Source organism: Bos indicus, chromosome 10 (assembly GCF_029378745.1).
Source record: "Bos indicus isolate NIAB-ARS_2022 breed Sahiwal x Tharparkar chromosome 10, NIAB-ARS_B.indTharparkar_mat_pri_1.0, whole genome shotgun sequence".
Classification (NCBI taxonomy): Eukaryota; Metazoa; Chordata; class Mammalia; order Artiodactyla; family Bovidae; genus Bos; species Bos indicus.
Window position 1 is genome coordinate 44,065,174 of NC_091769.1, and position 22,588 is coordinate 44,087,761.

At 42.4% G+C, this 22,588-nt stretch overlaps 1 long non-coding RNA gene across 2 annotated transcripts in view; it reads right to left on the bottom strand.

The window, feature by feature from the left end:
• Positions 1–1,522: 1,522 nt before the first annotated feature.
• LOC139185241 (uncharacterized) overlaps positions 1,523–22,588 on the bottom strand; it is a 51,236-nt gene continuing 30,170 nt past the window's right edge. Inside the window, exons 2-4 of one of the 2 annotated variants that reach the window (XR_011568824.1) lie at positions 20,259–20,429; positions 6,310–6,476; positions 1,523–4,654 (exon numbers count right to left, since the gene is read on the bottom strand). This is a non-coding gene — a long non-coding RNA (uncharacterized lncRNA). Of the gene's footprint in view, positions 4,655–6,152; positions 6,477–20,258; positions 20,430–22,588 lie in introns of those variants that run through there. The other variant, XR_011568825.1, reaches the window with a different exon arrangement.

A 22,588-nucleotide genomic window follows, 5' to 3' on the forward strand; every position in this document is an offset into this window, starting at 1 on the left:
GAGATGTTCGTTTTAATTGGGTTTTCCCCCCTTCTTAATGCAATGTGCTTGAAAACTTCAGCAATAATATAATAACCACATTGAAATGCTTTAAGAGCCTGAGCTGGCTCAGCTTTGATTAACTGTTTATTTTCCTATTTGTTTAATGGACCCAGGGAGAAAGCAAGGATTTGTGACTATCCAACTGACCATCCAAGCCTCAGTGAATTTCTTCATAGGTTTTCTCTGTGCTGGGAGAAACTGGGCTATTCTATAAAACAACAAGAGGCTGAATAGTTCTTCTTTAGGTCCCAGCCTAAAAGCATCTTTTTGTTCCTGATCTGAACCCATAGCCAGTCTGATTTGGATGAGGGGTACAGCTGGGCCTCCATAGAGACCTCAGGCCCACCAGCCTTCCTGAGAATCACATGCTCGCTTTCCAGGTCTGCAGAGAACTCTCTGCCCTTTTGTAAAGGTAGTAGTTGGGTCTGGGTTGAGGGGTCTGAGTTCTTCCTCTTTTGTGACCTCAAAAATGAGTTTTAGACTTCCCTGGTGGACCAGTGGTAAAGAATCCCCCTGCCAATCCAGGGCATATGGGTTCAATCCCTGGTCCTGGAAGATCCCATATGCCGTGAGGCAACTAAGCCCATGTGCCATAATTACTGAGCCTGTACTTAGAGCCTGCAGGCTGCAACTGCTGAGCCCCTGTGCTGTAACTACTGGAGCCCGTGTGCCCTAGAGCCCATGCTCCACAAGAGAAGCTCCACAAGAGAAGCTCCACAAGAGAAACCCATGCACCGCAACTAGAGAGTGGGCCTCCCACTCACCACAACTGGAGAAAAGCCCGCATGACAAAGAAGACCCAGCATGGCCCAAAATAAATAAATATTGCTTTAAAACATGAATTTCCTATAGGCTTTCCCAGTCCATGAGAAGATGAGTGGGGAGAAAAGCCACTGAAACAGAAGTGAGAGTTTTTACTAACAGCCAAATCCCCGTGATTCTATAACCATACACTGTTAGTTCCAGAAGGAGCCCTGAAGATCAACTAGCCAAACCATCTGGCTTTGAAGTGGAGGAAACTCAGACCCAAAAGGATTAAGAGACTTAATTAAATAAGGTTTTTTGATACCTGCTAACCAACATCTTATTAGAGACATCTTACAGTAACAAATATTCCCAGGAAAAGGTGAGAAAAGAATATTCACCCCAAAAAAAACATTATCTCAGGTGTTTTTCATCTTTGTACCCTCAGAAACTTACACAGAGAAGGCTCTGGAAACTCTGTATTAACATGAAAAAGAACGTCCCTATCAAAGGATTGTCCAATCATGTGATTTCACTTTTGCGTGTAATTAATTTAATAAATGGAGCTTCCCAGGTGGCTTAGTTGTAAAGAATCCGCCTGCCAATGCAAGAGACCTGGGTTTGATTCCTGGGTGGCAAAGATCCCCTGGAGAAGGAAATGGCAACACACTTCAGTATTCTTGCCTAGGAAATCCCATAGTGGGGTCCACAGGGTCACAAAAGAGTTGGACTCAGCTTAGCAACTAAACAACAAAAAATTTTAATAAATACTTTGAAAGTAATGATGACTATGCTAGTTCACCGTTCTTTCATTTACTGTATGTCAGGTATCTTTAATGTATTATTTCATTTAATTTGCACACCAGTTCTGTGTGGTAGGTAGCCTTACCATGTCTTTTGTATTCTAGAAGAGCCTCATCCACCTTGAAGTTCCTGATTAGCCTTCTCACTTTGCTGCCTTTCCTGCTCACAGAAACAACTGTTCTATGTAGTCCAGTGCACGAGCTTGAACACCAGGAAGAAGACATACTTACTGGATGGAGGTACCAGAGTCTTTCCATTGTTTCCTATGGCTTGAACATACTAGAACTTCCATGTATTCTTGGAATAATTTGCTCAGATTTCTCTGTCTGGAGTGCCTCTGCACAGGGCAGCAAGATACCTATGTTCAGATGGTGCCCTGTGTAAGGGCTCAGAGCTGAAGAGTCAAGGGAGGGCTGGCATTTCAGGTAGAGCCTACACTCTGGGCACCTTGCATGGAGCAGCATTGCCTTTGAGGTAGGGCATTTTTTTTTTATTTGAACAAAGCATCCTAAAACTAGCTGCCCTGCAGCCCCACTCCCCCAGCTGCCTAAATCCTGTCCATCCATCAGGGCCCAAATCTAGATCACTCCTCAGCTCTGCTACAGTGCAGAATCAACTGTTCCTTCATTAGCTTTCTCAGAGCTCCTTATTTACAACTCAGTTACAATTCTTATCACAGCTGAAATTGTTTTATATGCTTTGAGGGCATATGATACTAGGTTGACAGTTATGTACTGCTTGAAGGTAACAATCCCAGTCTTTTTTGGTTTCCAATAGTGTTGTGGGATGCTAAGGTCATTATAATTGCTCTTTCTTCAAGGAATGTGTCTTTTCTCTCTAGGTGCTTTTAAGATTCTCCATTTTGATATTCATAGTTTCATTTTGATGGGATTATTTGCAGATTTCCTTTTATTTATTCTACTTGTTTTTTAATTTTAATTCCTAATGTTTGGAAAATCCTTAGCTAGTATCTCTTTGAACACTGACCTTTCATCATTCTATCTATAATCTCCTTCTAGATTTCCAAATAGATATATGTGAGACTTTTTTACTTTTTTCCCCATATGCTTTAACCATTTAAAGAATATTTTCATTGTTTTGTATCTCTGGATTGCATTTGGAATTTTAACTTCCGTATTCTAGTTCACTAATCTGTACTTAGGTGTTTCTGTGCCTAATTCAGACCAACTTACTTGCCTGTTGAGCATGCAGATCAAGAAGCAGCAGTTAGAACTGAACATGGAACAACAGGTTCCAAATTGGGAAAGGAGTACATCAAGGCTGTATATTTTCACCCTGCTTATTTAACTTACATGCAGAGTACATCATGCAAAATGCTGGGCTGGATAAAGCACAAGCTAGAATCAAGATTTCCAGGAGAAATATCAATAACCTCAGATATGCAGATGACACCACCTTTATGGCAGAAAGCGAAGAGGAACTGAAGAACCTCTTGATGAAAATGAAAGAGGAGAGTGAAAAAGCTGGCTTAAAACTCAACATTCAAAAAACTAAGATCATGGCATCCAGTCCCATCACTTCATGGCATATAGATGGGGAAACAATGGAAACAGTGACAGACTTTCCTTTCTTGGGCTCCAAAATCACTGCAGGTGGTGACTGCAGCTATGAAATTAAAAGACTTGCTCCTGGGAAGAAAAGCTATCACCAACCTAGACAGCATATTATAAAGCAGAGACGTTACTTTCCTGACAAATGTTCGTATGGTCAAAGCTATCGTTTTTCCAGTAGTCACGTATGGATGTGAGAGTTGGACTATAAACAAAGCTGAGCACTGAAAAATTGATGCTTTTGAACTGTGGTGTTGGAGAAGATTCTTGACTGCAAGGAGATCCAACCAGTCCATCTTAAATGAAATCTGTCCTGAATATTCACTGGAAGGACTGATGCTGAAGCTGAAGCTCCATTATTTTGGCCACCTGATGGGAAGGTGAAGAAGAAAATACCCTGATGTTGGGAAAGATTGAAGGCAGGAGGAGAAGGGGACGACAGAGGATGAGATGGTTGGATGGCATCACCGACTTGATGGATATGAGTTTGAGCAAGCTCCAGGAGTTGGTGATGGACAGGGCAGTCTGGCATGCTGCAGTCCATGGGGTTGCAGAGTTGAATACAACTGAGCAACTGAGCTGAACTCTTTGAGATGAAGGACTACATATATTTCATCTTAGTTGAGTTTCTGTGACATTGCCAGTGATCAATAAGTGTTTGCTGAAATGAATCCATGTATCTGAGGAGTAATTGTTGGCTTGATCTTCTTATTCAATCCAAGATATAAACACGTGCTAAAATGCAAGGTGGTTGTTGACAAAGAAAGGGGGAGGATGGGGGCTCTCTGCTTATGATAATGACATATAGAACTAGTTGGACTGTACTGTTCCATCTGCAGTCGAAAGGGCTGGTTCGGCCAGGCAGGAGCACGTGGCAAACTTGCCTACCCGCTGCGGCTAAACCAGGCTCTTTTTTACAAACAAAACTGCCAAATATCCTGATTATGCAATAAGATTGGGGCAGGAAACAAGCCCTAATGCCAAGTTACAGATTTAGGGAAAAGCTGCTTTTGAATTGGGTTACCTCAGCCAGTTTGATGTAGGTTTGATCTTGACATTCTCTCTCACTTAAAAATACATGAAGGAAGGTTACTGTCAAGAAAAGGAGTACAGTAAGTCTGAGAAGGCTTGTTCAAACTAGTAGCTTATCTCGGGCACCAGGTAATTGGGGCAAGGTAGGCAAACAGTGCATGTAGTCCACCCTTAGAAACACCAGTTCCCGGTATTAATCAGAGCAGTCCATCTTTTAAGTCTCATTAAAATGAAGATTTATGCCTGCAGTCTTTATGTAGCAGATGTCTACCCCTCAATTGCTGTCCCCAGCTGTGGCCATGATCACGCACAGGCAGGGTTACAGTCCAGAGAGATATGCATGACTTCAGAGGGAGTTTCCCGGAGTGTTTTTGGCAAGAGGTCCAGGGCTGGTGGGAAGGGTGAGTCTCTCTCTGTGGCATTCAGCATCTGGCAGTTGGCCATCGTTCACTGGGAGGTTCCTGGAGAGAAATAGGAAAATCAGTCTTCAGGGCAGTTCTACAAAAGGACATGTGGTGAAGCTGCTGATTTTGAGATTCCACCCAATGAGAAAGGAATCTCTGAATACAATTAATTTTTCCCTCATGGCATATGTGGTTATCAGACTAGACCATGGCATCAGTGCTGCTATAGAACAGTTTCAAAATCACACACAAAAAAACAACTGGCCCATTGTACCAGGGTATGCTAAGTGGCTTCAGTTCAGTTCAGTTGCTCAGTCGTGTCTGACTCTTTGCGACCCCATGAATTGCAGCACGCCAAGCCTCCCTGTCCATCACCAACTCCCAGAGTTCACTCAGACTCACAGCCATCGAGTCACTGATGCCATCCAGCCATCTCATCCTCTGTCGTCCCCTTCTTCTCCTGCCCCCAATCCCTCCCAGCATCAGAGTCTTTTCCAATGAGTCAACTCTTCGCACAAGGTGGCCAAAGTACTAGAGTTTCAGCTTTAGCATCATTCCTTCCAAAGAAATCCCAGGGCTGATCTCCTTCAGAATGGACTGGTTGGACCTCCTTGCAGTCCAAGGGACTCTCAAGAGTCTTCTCCAGCACCACAGTTCAAAAGCATCAATTCTTCGGTGCTCAGCTTTCTTCACAGTCCAAATTTCATATCCATACATGACCACTGGAAAAACCATAGCCTTGACTAGACGAACCTTTGTTGGCAAAGTAATGTCTCTGCTTTTGAATATGCTATCTAGGTTGGTCATAACTTTCCTTCCAAGGAGTAAGCGTCTTTTAATTTCAGGGCTGCAATCACCATCTGCAGTGATTTTGGAGCCCCCAAAAAGTTTTTCATTCTCCTCTTTCACTTTCATCAAGAGGCTCTTTAGTTCTTTTTCACTTTCTGCCATAAGGGTAGTGTCATCTGCATATCTGAGGTATTATTGATATTTCTCCCGGCAATTTTGATTCCAGCTTGTGCTTCTTCCAGCCCAGTGTTTCTCATGATGTACTCTGCATATAAGTTGAATAAGCAGGGTGACAATATACAGCCTTGACATACTTCTTTTCCTATTTGGAACCAGCTTCAGTATGTCCAATTCTTTGCGACCCTAAGGACAGTAGCCTGCCAGGCTCCTTTCTCCACGGGCTTCTCCAGGCAAGATTACCGGAGTTGCTTACCATGCCCTCCTCCAGGGGATCTTCCCAACCTAGGGATTGAACCTGAGTCTCTTAGGTCACCTGCATTGGTGTGCAGGTTCTTTACCACTAGCACCACCCAGGGCAGGCCATCTGGAATAGAAGGAAGCCCTGTAGTCCCTGATCTGAAATCCTGACTTGGGCATGCTTGTTGGTATCCAAAAGTGAAAGTGAAGTCACTCAGTCATGTCCGACCCTCAGCGACCCCATGGACTGCAGCCTTCCAGGCTCCTCCGTCCATGGGATTTTCCAGGCAAGAGTACTGGAGTGGGGGTATCCAAAGCGATCCCCAAAAATGTCATCAAATGATCATAGTTAGACTCAGTTGAATTAACTTTATTATTGTTAATAAATACATATTATAAAGCAAAGAACAGAAATGTCTGATAGAGGCAACCATCATAGGATGATGGTCAAAGCCTGGAAGTCAGGGACATTGATGGAATTCAATCCCAGTAAAACAGAAACTCACAGCTGGACGATTCCCCGGGTCTGATGGGAGCCACAAACTCTAAGAGTGCAGAGAAACAGATGGCAGCACTAGTAGGTCCGATTCTGATTTCTTCTGCCTGGAAGTCTTCTGCTTTATCTCAGCTGGGGATTTCAGTTCTTCCTAATGCCAGTGATTTCCATCTGGGCCTGTGGTGAAAAATAAACCTCTGAACCATTAAGATTCGTAAAGCTGTTAGCAGTTAAGGTGTAAAAAGCTCTCGAGATGTATCTGTGCATGTGATGCTTGTCTGTTTTGTGTGAAAACAATCAGACTTGTGGAGAAAATTCAATATAGGTATAAAATTGAAATCTCTCATGCCAAGACCCTGTGATTTATTGTCCCAGAAATGAAGTAAGAATGTAATGACATAGTGATGGTGAAAGTACTATTTTGAAGATTGTAATGTCACTAATGAAAAAGTTGGCTTAAAACTCAACATTCAGAAAACGAAGATCATGGCATCTGGTCCCATCACTTCATGGGAAATAGATGGGGAAACAGTGGAAACAGTGTCAGACTTTATTTTTCTGGGCTCCAAAATCACTGCAGATGGTGACTGCAGCCATGAAATTAAAAGACGCTTACTCCTTGGGAGGAAAGTTATGACCAACCTAGATAGCATATGCAGAAGCAGAGACATTACTTTGCCAACAAAGGTCCATCTAGTCAAGGCTATGGTTTTTCCTGTGGTCATGTATGGATGTGAGAGTTGGACTGTGAAGAAGGCTGAGCGCCGAAGAATTGATGCTTTTGAACTGTGGTGTTGGAGAAGACTCTTGAGAGTCCCTTGGACTGCAAGGAGGTCCAACCAGTCCATTCTGAAGGAGATCAGCCCTGGGATTTCTTTGGAAGGAATGATGCTAAAGCTGAAACTCTAGTACTTTGGCCACCTCATGCGAAGAGTTGAGTCACTGGAAAAGACTCTGATGCTGGGAGGGATTGGGGGCAGGAGGAGAAGGGGACGACAGAGGATAAGATGGCTGGATGGCATCACTGACTCGATGGGCGTGAGTCTGAGTGAACTCTGGGAGTTGGTGATGGACAGGGAGGCCTGGCGTGCTGCGATTCATGGGGTCGCAAAGAGTTGGACACGACTGAGCGACTGAAATGAACTGAACTGAATATTTCTTGTGCAGCCCTCTCTTGGGAAATATATGGGAAGAAATTGGAATTAAGTTCTTTGAGTTTTAAAACTTGAACAATGAATTATAATACAATGTAAAGGGTTCAATATTAGATACAAATCTAGAATGACAGAAAACCAGAGCAGAAGTCATCAGCCAGGGTGGACTTCTTGCTGATCCAAAATGTTCTACCAAGATGGTCTCTGACCATTTTCTTTACCCTAAGGAAAAGCAGCCACCCACTTGCTTTGCACAGCATCTGGTAGCTCCCCCCAATAAAACTTAACAACAACAAAAAATTGGTCCATACATCCCATTGAGAAGAAAGCAGAGCAGACACAGGGAACTTGTCCCTGGGGTTTACTGCTCCTTCCAGAGTCCAGGAGGTAGGCTGATAGTGAACTGGGAAGATATGAGCAAGTGTCCTTTCTAATGAGGTCAGTACCACAGAAAAATATGAACCTCATATTTTCAGATACTTAGACTTTCCAAGGGATTTGAAAATTTTAAGTTTTTAGATGAGGTCTCCTGACTTTTAAACACTAGTGTTGAAAAAAATCATGTAGGTCAAATAAACCATGATTATGGGGTGGATCTAACCTGCTGGCTGCCAGTTTTCATTCCAAATAGACGTTTGCATTCCAAATAGAGTTCCATGAGTGTCTGTTGAGTTCTACCTGTGCTAGGCATTTTCCTAGGTGTTGCCCAGGACGTGCCTGTATCTCCTCCTGGCAGTTCACAGTCCAGAGGGAAAGAAAGACCAACTGGCAAATCTGAGTGCACTGTGCGCAGTGGTCTGGGGGTTGGAGGGGCAGCTAGCACACATCTGTAGACTGTGCATGTCACAGAAAGCCACTTGGCGGAATGATGCCAGAGGAGTTGAGTCTTGAACCTGAGTTGAATGTTGAATGTAAACTAGGTGAGGAAGGCAGTTGGGGTAAAGAGATAAGGGCATGGCAGGAAAAAGTCACAGGAAGAGCCGAGGGTGAGCAGCCTGCACTGTGGAGACACCCACACAGCTCAATGAGTGACATGAGGTGAGGCCGGGGCTGGAGGGACCAAGGAGGACTTTTCCATATTAACATGTTTGGGCTTTACCCCAAGGGCGATGGGTAGCCCATGGAATATTTTGAGCAGGATAGAGATTTGGTGAAATTTCTGTTTGAAAATTCTCTTCAGCAGCTATGTGGAGCATGAATCTAAAGGGGAAGAAGATTGGCATCAGAGATATACTTAGGCATCCAGGGGGGTAAAACAGGCAAGAGATAGTAAGGGTGTGAGCTTGGGGTGGAAAGGAGAGTAGGAATTTGATAACTACTTAGGAAATGAAATTGGAAGGACATGGAGATTGAAGAAGTGAGAAGAGAGGACAGAGATCAAGACCCAGATTCTAGACCTGAAGATGGGTGGGTGGTGTTAGGGGCCATCCCCGCCTGCCTAGGACTGTCCTATTAAGACTGAGAGTCCCATGTGCTGGGAAGTCCCTTCGTCTAAGGAAAATAGGAATGACTGATGACTCTAGTGATGGTTCTTCAACTACAGGAGGAACAGTAGAAGACATAGGTTGGGGAGATAGTAAGTTGATTTGGAGCATATTGAATTCGGAGTGCCCCTGGACATCCAGATGAGGGTTTCCAGCAGGCCCTTGGAATATGAGTCTGTAGCTCAAGAATGGGAGAGTTTTGACCTGGAGAGAGTGGATTTAGGCACCACCAGCATAAATAGGGATTGTTTGGGAATACCATGAAAGTGGGTTTAATCATCCAGGGAATCTGTAGAATAAAAAGGGAAGTAGATCTAGAATGAAACTCTGGATAATGAAACATGAAAACTCCAACATTTAAGGGGAATATAGAGAAAGAAGGGCCTGTGAAAGAGGCTGAGAAGGAACAGTTATAGGGGTGTAAGGAGAACAGATTGAACATGGAATCTGGGAAGAAGAGTGAGCAGAGTGTGTCTCAGTGTATGAGCAGTCATCAGGGTCAGAGGTAAGATATCCAGTACCATGAGGAGAGAAGACTGTGCCTCAGCTGATGATCTTAGCTGATGCCCTCTTAGTGGTTTGGTGCATAGAAGCCAGGGTTACTCCTGGGAAGGAATATATGTAAGATCAGAAAATGGAGACAGTGACTACTGTCTAACCACTTAGAAACTTGAGGTAAAGGGACCAAGAGAGGTAAAACAAAAGGCAGAAGACCATGTGTGGTCAAGGGGAAATTAGTTTCTTTGAGATGGGTAAGAACTGAACAAGCTTATAAACTAAGAGGGGAAAATTGGTAAAAAGAAGAAAATTAAAGATACAATGGGCAACAGAGGTAACTGGATCAGGACCCACGGGGAGATGAAATGATATGGAATGGACTCAAAGACACAAAGGAAGAGACTGGCCTTAAACATGGGGGAGAAGGATATTACCACCCAGGGACTGTGGCAGAGAGAGCAGGCTAGGATGATCCTAAAGGAAAGGAGGAGTGTCTGCCTGGAACAGGGAAGGCACAAAACAAAGGGTTGTGCTTAATGTCAGTAAGGAAAGAGTAAAAAGTGAAGAAGTATTGAAGGAAGTGATGGAAATGTTGAAGATGTACCTTAGCCGCTACTTTAGAAGAATGCATATAGTTAAAGGAGTCAGAGTATTTTCAGGTAATAGTAGACAAACGATTTTTGGAAAATTTCAGAAAAAGATGTCCAAAAACTGACTAAACACTTATTATTTGATTGAGAGGATTATATACAATTGTTCCCTTTAGAATGAAATGATCTGTTGTTGTTCAGTCTCAGTCATGTCTGACTCTTTGCGACCCCATACCAGGCTTCCTGTCCTACATAATCTACTGGAGCTTGTCCAGACTTGTGTCCATTGAGTTGGTAATGCCATCCAACCAACTCATCCTCTCTCATCCCCTTCTCTTCCTGCCTTTTATCTTTCCCAGAAGCAGGGTCTTTTCAAATGAGTCGGCTCTTTGCATCAGGTGGCCACAGTATTGGAGCTTCAGCTTCAGCACCAGTCCTTCCAGTGAATGTTCAGGTTTGATTTCCTTTAGGATTGATTGGTTTGATCTCCTTGCAGTCCAAGGGACTCTCAAGAGTCTTCTCCAGCAACACAGTTCAAAAGCATCCATTCTTTGGTGCTCAGTCTTCTTTATGGTCCAACTCTCACGTCCATACATGACCACTGGAAAAATGCTTGACCATATGGACCTTTGTCAGCAAAATAATGTCTCTGCTCTCTTTTTAATATGCTGTCTAGGTCTGTCAGATTCAAATAGCATCCATTCATACTGTTAAAGAGATTGGAGTACCAGACCACCTTACCTGTCTCCTGAGAAACCTGTATTTGGGTCAAGAAGCAACAGTTAGAACCAGACATGGAACAACTGACTGGTTCAAAATCGGAAAAGGAGTATGTCTAATTGTATATTGTTATCCTGCTTACTTAACTTATGTGCAGCATACATCACAAGAAATTTCAAGCTGGATGAATCACAAGCTGGAATCAAGATTTCTGGGAGAAATATCAACAACTTCCCTGGTGGCTCAGCTGGTAAAGAATCCACTTGCAATGTGGGAAACCTGGGTTCAATCCCTGGGTTGGGAAGATCCCCTGGAGAAGGTAACGGCTACCCACTCTAGTATTCTTGCCTGGAGAATTCAATGGACTATAGTCCATGGGGTTGCAAAGAGTTGAATATGACTGAGTGACTTTCACTTTTCAGATATGCAGATGATACCAATGGCAGAAAGTGAAGAGGAACTAACAAACTTCTTGATGAAGGTGAAAGAAGAAAGTGAAAAAGCTAACTTGAAATTCAATATTCACAAAACTTAGGTCATGGTATCTGGTCCCATCGCTTCATGGCAAATAGATGGAGAAAAAGTGGAAACAGTGACAGATTCTATTTTCTTGGGTTCCAAAATTACTGTGGAAGATGACTACAGCCATGAAATCAAAAGACATTTGCTCCTTGGAAGGAAAGCTGTGACAAACCTAGACAGGATATTAAAAAGCAGAGACATCACTTTGCCAAAAAAAGGCCTGTATAGTCAAAGCTATGGTTTTTCCAGTAGTTGTGTACAGATGTGAAAGTTGGACTGTAAAGCAGGCTTAGTGCCAAAGAATTGATACTTCTGAATTGTGATGCTGGAGAAGACTCTTGCGAGTCCCTTGGACAGCAAGGAGATCAAACCAGTCAATCCTAAAGGAAATCAATCCTGAATATTTATTGGAAGAACTGTTGATAACGCTGAAGCTCTAATACTTTGGCCACCTGATGTGAAGAGCTGACTTATGGGAAAGACCCTGATACTGGGAAAGATAAAAGGCAGGAGGAGAAGGGGACAGCAGAGGACGGGATGGTTGGATGGCATCACTGAGTCAATGGACATGAGTGGGGCAAGCTCTGGGAAATGGTGAAGGACAGGGAAGCCTGGTGTGCTGTAGTCCATGGGGTTGCAAAGAGTCAGATATGACTTAGTGACTGAACAACACACTGTTATCCACCCCAAATTGATATGTTGAAACCTAATACCCAGGGTGATGGTATTAGGAGGTGGGGCCTTGTTTAAATCATGAGGGTAGAATCCTCATAAATGAGATTAATGCCCTTATAGGAAAAGACACCAGAAAGCTCCCTTGCCATTTCTACCATGTGAGAAAGTGAGCCCTCATCAGACACCAATTGCAATTTCCAGGACTGTGAGAAATAAATTTCTGTTGTTTATAGGCCACTCAATCTGTGGTGTTTTTGTTGTAGTAGCAGAAAATGACACATACATACACACACAAACACACACTCATTCACACATACACATACACACATACACACCTTATATATAAACAATTTACTACTTGCTTGGACTCCAAAATAGGGATTAAACCTCTAAAACTATTGTTTTCAGACATAATCAGACTGAAGAGAAGTTTTTCTAGTTGGGAAGCCAGTGCATAAGTACAGAAAAGCAATAAAAAAATCTCTTTCCATTTAAACTTGTGTATTCAGTTAGGTTCAATTTAGAAATCATTGAGAAGTCACTCAAATCCAATATTGAGACACATGCTTTGAGAGGAAATTATGGAAGGCAGTCAAGCAATGCTCTGCTCCTTGATAGTCTGTGGGTGAAGCCATTGCAGCATGAAGTGGATCAGTGGGGCCGGTGCTCCGCCAGCAGCCAGCAGGGTGGTCTCCAAGCTGCCCCAGTGAATCATCCTTGCTCACAGCCAACACGGGGAAATGCCATGGCATTCATTAGTTCTGCTTATTCTGCTCAATGACTAGGAGCCACGTGGATGATGCTTTTCAGCATATGAATTTACCTTCCGCAGCTGCTTTTTTTTTTTTTAAATAGTAAAACAATTTTTTGCTTTTTTCTTTTTGTTTTGCTATAAAAGGAATATATGCCCTTTGTAGACATTTTGGTCAATGAAGGAAAATAGAACAAAGACCAAAATATCCCCTCTATGTGGAGTAGTGTTCACATTTTGGCCTATTTCCTTCTTGTCTTTCCAATGTGGTTTTCAGACGACAAAGACTGGATTCTTCCTTTCTGAGAAAAGCAGATAATTCCAGGACAGGAAAATCCTCCTGGCAGAGGCACCAAAAAATCCTGGTCCTAATCCCAGCTCCATCAGTGTGGAGTTTGTGGTCTTGGCAGCTGCCAACCCTCCTGAAGCTACTCAGCAAATTCATGAGAAGGTGACATCAGTTGGCTAACCTCTAGAGCTTCTTCCAGCACACAGATGTGATGGGCCTGTGATGGCCTGATTCCCCAGAAAGGTGTGCTTTTCTATATGCTTTCTTCTTGAGCAGTTAGAGCCTCCCCTCTGAAATTCAGAGTCTGCTGAAGCTGTGACTGAAAGACTCAAAGGAAGGCATTTTCAAGTGATGTGATTATGCTCCTTTTTGTCAAATCCTAGAAAATGTTAAATAGGACAACTGCTTTACAACGCTGTGTTGGTTTCTGCCACACAACAATGTGAATCAGCCATAAGTATACTTATATCCCCTCCCTCTTGAGCTTTCCTCCTACCCTACCCCATCCCACCTCTCTAGGTCATCACAGAGCACCAGGCTGAGCTCCCTGTGTTATACAGAAGCTTCCCACTAGCTATCTATTTTATACCTGGTAATGTATATATTTTAATGCTACTCTAATTTTTTTTAAAAAGCATTGAATAAAGATGCATTTCAGTGTAGGGCATATATCAGATATATCATAGAATCTCTAATGACACAAGGTTTATGACCAGCCAGTTAACCACGTAAAGCCAGTGGCCTGCTTTATTCTAGCTAATAATTGAATTAAAAAGTCAAGGATTAATTAAACTGAGTGAACTCCGGGAGTTGGTTAACTAAATCTGGTTCAGAATTTCTCAAACTGTTTTCTTAGAAAAAAGAGGTATTCTCTAGTAAAAGAGAGTAGTGGTCAGGTAAGTTTAGGAAAGATTCGTATAAATCAAATGTAATGGGCTTCTTTGCTGTACAGCTTCTTACAACCTGAAATATGCTTAAGTGCATTGAGACTACCAAGGAGGAGATGAACTCTGCCTCCTGGTTAACCTGATCATCGAAGTGCTTTGTCAAGGCAGCGTGATTCACATCTCAGGAGCAGTAATTCACATCCCAGGAATATTGGTATTCCATAGAACACAGCTTGAGAAATACTGTTGTAGCTCCTTTTCAGTTCAGTTCAGTTCAGTCGCTCAGTCATGTCCAACTCTTTGCGACCCCATGAATCGCACCACGCCAGGCTTCCCTGTCCATCACCAACTCCCGGAGTTCACTCAGACACACGTCTATCGAGTCAGTGATGCCATCCAGCCATCTCATCCTCTGTTGTTCCCTTCTCCTCCTGCCCCCAATCCCTCCCAGCATAAGAGTCTTTTCCAATGAGTCAACTCTTCACATGAGATGGCCAAAGTACTGGAGTTTCAGCCTTGGCATCATCCCTTCCAAAGAAATCCCAGGGCTGATCTCCTTCAAAATGGACTGGTTGGACCTCCTTGCAGTCCAAGGGACTCTCAAGAGTCTTCTCCAACACTACAGTTCAAAAGCATCAATTCTTCGGTACTCAGCCTTCTTCACAGTCCAACTCTCATATCCATACATGACCACTGGAAAAACCATAGCCTTGACTAGACGGACCTTTGTTGGCAAAGTAATGTCTCTGCTTTTGAATATGCTGCTGCTGCTGCTGCTGAGTCGCTTCAGTCGTGTCTGACTCTGTGCGACCCTATAGATGGCAACCCACCAGGCTCCCCGTCCCTGGGATTCTCCAGGCAAGAACACTGGAGTGGGTTGCCATTTCCTTCTCCAATGCATGAGAGTGAAAAGTGAAAGTGAAGTCACTCAGTCGTGTCTGACTCCTAGCCACCCTATGGACTGCAGCCCACCAGGCTCCTCCATCCATGGGATTTTCCAGGCAAGAGTGCTGGAGTGGGATGCCATTGTCTTCTCCATTTGAATATGCTACAGATTCTCAAAGAAGTACCTTTTTGAGGCCTCTTTCAATAACTATATGTGAATGCTGTAGTCACTGTGGTGGTATCCTGAGCTGAGTTTTTAAAGCCCATGATCCCCTTCATCTTTTATACTCTATGTTCTAAGTTTTGAAAGTTCTTGTGTTTGTAGGCCAGTATTAATTTTCTCAGACGCATGTTTATCAACTCGTGCTACCTTGTGCGTAACTCTGTACCATCACTGATTTTTGCCTCTGTGCACCTATATGATCTTGCGTGATTCATTTAATGCCTTTAAGTAGGGTCAGGTGGCTTAGGCTGGGGTCCAGGAGCAGCAAACACTGGGCGGGGAACTGCTTCAGGAACTGGCAAGCTCAGTGTTAAGATTCCCAGGATTTGAGGATGTTAAAGGAAAAGCAAAGGTCAGGGAATCCTGGTTGGGGGAGGGAAGAGGTGGGGAAGGATGTAAGGCAGAGGCAGAGGGATCTGAGCTGTCTATCCTAATGTTGGGCTTTTCTGAGTCAGGTTGTTGCAAAAAAGGATCTGCAGAGGCCTCATCATCAGGAGGAGAAAGTTAGGGGTCAAAATTCAGGAGTAGTCTTGGGCTTCTTGGGCCTGATTGACCTGTCACTTTCTAGAAGAGCAATAAACAGGCTGGTGCAGTAGTCAGGCTGTACCTGTAGATATGTGAGCTAAGGATCCAAGGAGGGAAGCAGTTCCATAACAAAAGTTGGAAGTTTTCGATTTGGGGCAGGCAAGGGTGGGGGGGGTGCCCCTCTGGGCAGGTGTTTATTTTTACCTAATTCATCGTCCTTTGAGAATATTTATAGACTGTACAGGCCTTTTCTAGATAGGGTTTGAGGCCAGCCTGAAGTGAAATAATGCTACTACCAACATGAAGTACTTAGCAACAACATGTATATATATATATGTTTAATCAAAAGTGTCTATCAGTGTTTTGGGACATAGTAGAAAAAAGAGGCTTCCACAGATACTTAGTAAAAATAAAAATTATTCTTGACTCTCCCTCCAACTCCTCCATCCTCTCTTCCTATTCTGTTGTCTCTTCCCTGCCTTTGGCCGTGAACTCGCCTCCCACTTCTCTAACTCTGGGGAGAAGTGTGTGCTGTTTCCCAAGGGTCTTGACTCACTTTCATGCCATTTTTGCTGTTATCTAGACCTTTAGATTGATCATATGCTGTGTGCTGTGCTAAGTTGCATCAGTTGTGTCCAATTCTTTGCAACCTCACGGACTGTAATCTGTCAGTCTCCGCTATCCATGAGATTCTCCAGGCAAGAATACTGGAGTGGGTTGCCATGCCCTTCTCCAGGGGATCGAACCCGCATCTCTTATGTCTCCTGCACTGGCAGACGGGTTCTTTACCACCAGCAGCACCTGGGAAGCCCCTTTGATTGATCACAGCCCCTAAACAACCAGACTCTCTGGCTTTGGTTCCTGAACTCCCTGCATCCCTTTCATCCTCCCACCAACTTCGAAGACCTGCTGTGTGAGTTGGACATGGGGCATGAGATGAGCAAGACAGACATAGCCCCGGACCTGGGTCATAGACCTTCCGCCTCCTGCTTCCCCAGGCTCTTGGAGTCTTGGGATGTGTTCCAGGCTGCCTGACCCCCTGACCTCTGGCCTGCCTTGATCCAGCCAGTCTGTCCTGTCTTCCTTCTTTATTTCACTTCTGACTCTGCCCCAGGGCACCTGCTCCTTCATTCCCTCCCCATCAGGTCCTTCCTTTGTCTTCCACCTCCTTTCTCTTCCTTCTGCTTCCCCTCTGTACTAATTGTAGTCTGTTCACAGTTCTTAATGAATTCTAGAATTCCAGCTCATCCTGCTCTCCCTGGCTCTGCTGGGCCTCTGCTAATCTCACCTGTCTTGCTGCTGAGGATTTGTGGCGGGACCTCATTTCCTGGACAGAAGGGGCTCTGTCTGCCAAAGGGGATTCCATTATGCCTTCTGTTCCACTCTAGGGAGCAGCACAACCAGCGGCTGGCTGATTTTATCACAGGAAGTCCATTTCCAGGGGGCTTATTAATTCAGATAAAAATGTACAGAAAGCTTCACGAATTCCAATTCCAATTCCAATTTGTTAGGTAAAATATGTCTGAACTAAAGCATTAACATGCCTTAATTATAAGGTATTTGAAATAAACTATATAGCTATATAAGCTATATAGCTCAGATGGTAAAGAATCTGCCTGCAATGCAGGAAACCCTGGTTCAATTCCTGTGTTGGGAAGATCCACTGGAGAAGGGGTAGGCTACCCACTCCAGTATTCTTGGGCTTCCCTGATGGCTCAGTTGGTAAAGAATCTGCCTGCAATGCAGGAGACCCTGGTTCAATCCCTGGGTTGGAAAGATTCCCTGGAGAAGGGAATGGCTACCCACTCCAGTGTTCTGACCTGGAGAATTCCATAGACTGTATAGTCCATGGGATTGCAAAGAGTCAGATACAACTGAGTGACTTTCACTTTCACATACATATATATGTATGTATATATATATATATATATATATATATATATATATATATATACAGACACATATGTATATACACATGAATTTAAACTTAATAAAGGAAGCTGTACAAAACACTAGAAATACAGTAGAAATGGAAACAGTGTGGACGTTGGGTCTGGAGAACTGGCTTTCTGGGCCCCACTCTGCCTCTAGCTGTGTGATTTGAGGCAAGACTTCATTTCCTTGGACTATATTTCTGCAATCTCCTTTCCCTGCAGTGAAAAGAAGCATTCCGACTATATATAATGTTCCTCCATTTTATAACAACAGTTGCTTGCCATAACTACAAAAATGAACCAGCTAAACCCCTTTGGAAGCTTCACAAATAGACAAGTGATGGTGCCATACTTTAGAGTTTTTGCTGCAGTAATAATTGAAAACCTACAGAAGCAATTTTTAAAAAGGCTATAAATCTTCAAGTGTGTGATGATTAGGAAGAAGCATGATGAAAGAGAGGGTGCTATGGTTGCCAAACCATACTAATTTGATGAGCTACAAGTCCCTGTTACTTCAGTTCCTTTCTTTGTACTACATTTATTAAAGCACTTTGGGAACCTTCTATTTTCCATTTGAAGCTAATGATACGGTAAAGAATTAAAAAAAAAAAGTTCTCCATTCTCCACCTTACAAATGGGCTTCTTGAACATCCATCATTATTAAATATCACAACTGGATTGTGCTTTATAAAATGCCCTGGTCATATAGTAGGGCCCAGTTGTTAGGAATTGGGCAGGTTGTACTGTAGCTTCTCACTATAATCAGATGAAGGCCCTAGTCAATGGGTAAAACAATATCCCTTATGGGAGTGTTCGGTAGGGCAAAATGGCTGATTTATAAAAAACTTGAATGCTTTAACGTAGAACAGATGTTTATTAATGTGAAACAAATGGATGAAGTCATGAATATTTTGTAAATCATGGACTCATGTAGCCGAAGATGACCTTGAATGTTTGGTCTGGGCTTGTTCTGACATCTGCTTGGGTTCTAACATGATTGTTTGTTTACTAACCTTCCTAAGGTGCCTTGGAATGTGGGCCAGATAAAGTGGATAAAAAGGAGACTTGCGGTCTATATGAATAACTCGATTCCTTTGTTTAAAAAATTCAGCTGTTCAGTCTTTGACCTATACTGCTTCCTATGCTGTAATTCTTAATTTTTGAAGAGTGAAAGAGAGTTGTATTGGTATGATATGAGAGATCCCTACCAGTAACTCATTGCCCTTCCTTTCTTGCATGGCCCTTTTCCCATCCCCTCTCCCCCACTCTAATCTCTTATCTGTCTAGGGAAATGTTTGCCAAATGACTGATTAGACTTCCACAGTAAATTGCATTTTCTGGAGATGATCCTGATAGCATTTTCACAGCTTCCATGGAAGGTTCTGAGATTATGTATCTTATCTTCATACTTTTGGTATCTTTAGTCTAAACCGCCTGGTATCTCTAAGGTTTAAAAAATTTTTTTTAGCATGTTTTAAATGGACAATCCTTTGAAGTTAGGGGCACGGTGCTTCCCTGGTCTTTATAAACCCAGTCAACACCACAATATCTTGTGGTATTTTTCCAAACCACTTTCCAAACCATTAGTGATGCAATTCCAAAACCACTTGGATGATTGATTATTTATAATTAGGAAAACTAGAAGATAAACAATATGAAAACAGAATTGAAAGGGAATCTGAACTGTGTTCTAGTCTGCATACCGATTTTTTTTTTTTGGCTTGGCCTGGGGTTGCGTGAGCAAAAGATAAGTCACATAGTGTTCAATTGTACCCAGAGTAGCCATCCCCTGGGATGGACTTTGATTCACAAGCCATGATGTACTCTTGGTCTTTTTCGAGATGTCTGCAACTGTTTTAGCTGCATAGAGAGTTGGTGATGGAAATGAAGAGGTGTGTTACTGAAACACTCAGGCTCCCTGGTTCTGAAACCATGGCTGTGACTGTGGAGCTTGGGCTGCCAGAGAGAATGAAAGAGCTCCCTTTAGCAGGGATGCTAAAGGGATGAATGAACATATCATCCCCAGTCCTCCTTCCTCATCTCTGCAGGTCACACAGCATCTGAGGTGCACAAAGCAATGTAGGGAAGCACTGAATGGGGCTTGTAACTGGCTAAATATTTGCCCCCCTTGCTTTTTTTCTTTTCTAATTAATTTTTTTATTGGTGTATAGTTGATTGACAATGTTGTATTACTTTTTGATCTACAACAGAGTGAATCGGCTGTACATATATCCACTCTTTTGTAGATTCTTTTCCCATATAGGTCATTACACAGTATTGAGTACAGTTCCCTGTGCTGTACAGTAGGTCCTTATTAGTTATCTCTTTATGTATAGTAGTGTGTGTGTCTCAATCCCAGTCTCCCAACTTATCCTTCTCCTCTCCCCTCCGACCCCATAACCATAAGTTTGTTTACTACATCTGTAACTCTATTTCTGTTTTGCAAATAAGTTCATTTGTACACCCGCCCCCCACCACCTTTTTAAGATTCCACATATAACTTCCCTCCTTTCATTGACACTCATATCTATTTATAACTGAAATTCATTGGTTTTGCTTTGGTTCTCTGTAGCAGCAAAGAGCAAATATTACTTTCTCTGACAATCCCTTACTCTCCTCAGTCTTCCATTATTATTTTTCTGCTTCTCATAATCTCTCAAAGATGACTGTTAGTGATTCTGAAATTCCTTGAGGCCCTGTAATCCAATTCATACTGGCCTGGATTCTTGAGGCCACTTGAAGTGACTAGGCTGTCTCTCACTAGCTCAATAGGCAAGAGCCTATCTGAAACTGAAATTCCCTCTTTGCGTTGTTTGTTTTACCTTCTTTAGGGTTGAACACTGGGCTGCCTTGTTGAATAGCGCAGAAGGAAAAAGCCACTGGGCACTTCTGCTTTCTCTCTTCCCTCCTTTATCACTACACCAAATTCCCAAATGAAGTTCTTTGCTTTTGTCCTCGCTTCAGACATATCTTGAAAAAGCAATTAATGGCTCCTTTAAAAAAAGAAAAACAAGTCTTAGACAGATAATGCTCATCTTTAGCTTTTGTGACATTACTTGAACAAGTTCATGCTAAACAACAAAAATGGTACTAGGAATACTATAGGTAGCTTAAATACTCTTGTCTTTCTGTTAGTAGAATTTGACACCCTAACTGTTTCACTCAGTGTTATATCACGAGAGTCTCCCCAAGTCATCGGAATTAATTTATATATACTGTGTTCACTCATTCCATTAATACTTATTGAGCAGTTACTATGTGCCAGAAACTATTACAAATGTTGGGATGCATTGAAGAAAACAATAGAGACAGAGCTTAGTGTTAGAAGTTACTAATTACATAGATGCTTAATCATAATAGTGCCACAAAGAAAATAAATACATGTGGATCATAAGAGAGACTGGATGGGGGACACTGACCTAGTCTGGCATGTAGAAGAAGCTCATTGGAAAAGACCCTGATGCTGGGTAAGATTGAAGGCAGAAGGAGAAGGGGACAGCAGAGGATGAGATGCTTAGACAGCATCACCAAGCCAATGTGCATAAATGTGAACAAACTCCTAGAGATAGTGGAGGGCAGAAGAGCCTGGCCTGCTGCAGTCCATGGTGTCACAGAGCTGGACACAACTTAGCGGCTAAACAACAACATTCAAAGTTCAGTCTTTCAACTGATGTAGATTCTGGAGATGTTGATTAGTGGTCTGTGGTAAGTACAGAAATTGAGGATTAAATATTTAAAAACCTCAATGAACATGAGTTTGAGCAAACTCTGGGAGATGGTGAGGGACAGGGAGGCCTGGCCTGCTGCAGTCCATGGAGTCACAGAGTCAGACCTAACTGAGTGGTTGAACAACAACCATGGCAATACGATTATGTGATTTTATGTTAAAAAACTGGAATATGTATGTTGTCTGTTACTTTTTCATTTTTCTCTAGTAATTCATTATTTTTTTAAATTTAAACAGCAGAAGTGTTTGTTCATGATACATTGGGAGGGAAAAACAAGTCCTCTCTCAAACATAGTTTGCATGAAAGCTAGTAGAACCCCCTTGCTCAAATTTTCTTTAATGGATCCGGATCCAAAGTTCCCTAATGCTATATAATGATTTTTTTTCCCCTTTCTCATGGGAAACCAATGGAATTAGCAAATTTTAAGAATATACATGTATATTTAAGCCACACAAGATCTGTGAATTCCTTTCCCAGAAAGATAAAGCACACCTATTGCAGCAACTGGGGCATGTATTGTTTAACGAATTTCTGTGAGAAATTTCTCAGTCTAGGAATTGTGTTGCTTGCTGCTTTATTTTTGCCCTTAGACTATAGCATGTTACTTAACCACTGAACTTTTGTGTGTTGAGACAAAGGAGTTATGGTTACATGAATTATGATTAGATGCTACTACTCCCATTTATTTCTTTCCAGGAGAAGTAATGAAAGATGTCAAAAACTTTCCACCTCTGAAACCTTTTTCCAGTTGTGTCCATAGAGTTCAGCTATGGGTCAGAGGCTGCTACCCTTGTGTCCACATCCCCAGTAACAGAGACCAGAACTGTTTAGACATTTGATATAATGAAGAAATCTCACAGTAAGCCCTGAAGCCACTGTGTATAATACCTGCATGGCATTTAGCACCATACTGGATGGAAAATAAAAGGAACTACAAATGATTTTTTTGTTGTTGTTATTTTGTCTTAAAAAAATGAAAACTAGACCTAGCTCAGAGAAAGGGCTTATCCATAATATTGAGGAGATATCCAACAGATGAGAACTGTGTTTTGTTAAACATCTGCCTACCATCAGTTTGCTGGTCAGTATAAAAATAAAAGTTTTTGTTTGCTTTTGCTCCTTTTGCATTAAAATAAAGCAAGGTATAAAGTAATGAATGTCAATTCCGATGTCAGACTGCCTGGGTGTAAGTCCTAGACTCTACATCTTACTAGCTGGTGACCTAGTTTAAGTTACTTCCCTCCCAGTGCCTTTTTCCAACAACATATTGAAGATAATAACAGTAAAAAACAAATCCATGTGAGGTAAATAACACACACTGTTCTGAACACGGCATTCAACAAATGTTAGCAGTTCCTGTTTTCATGATAAAACTCATAAGAAGAAATTCTGTTAAAAGGATGAGGAGGAAGGAAGGCAGTGAA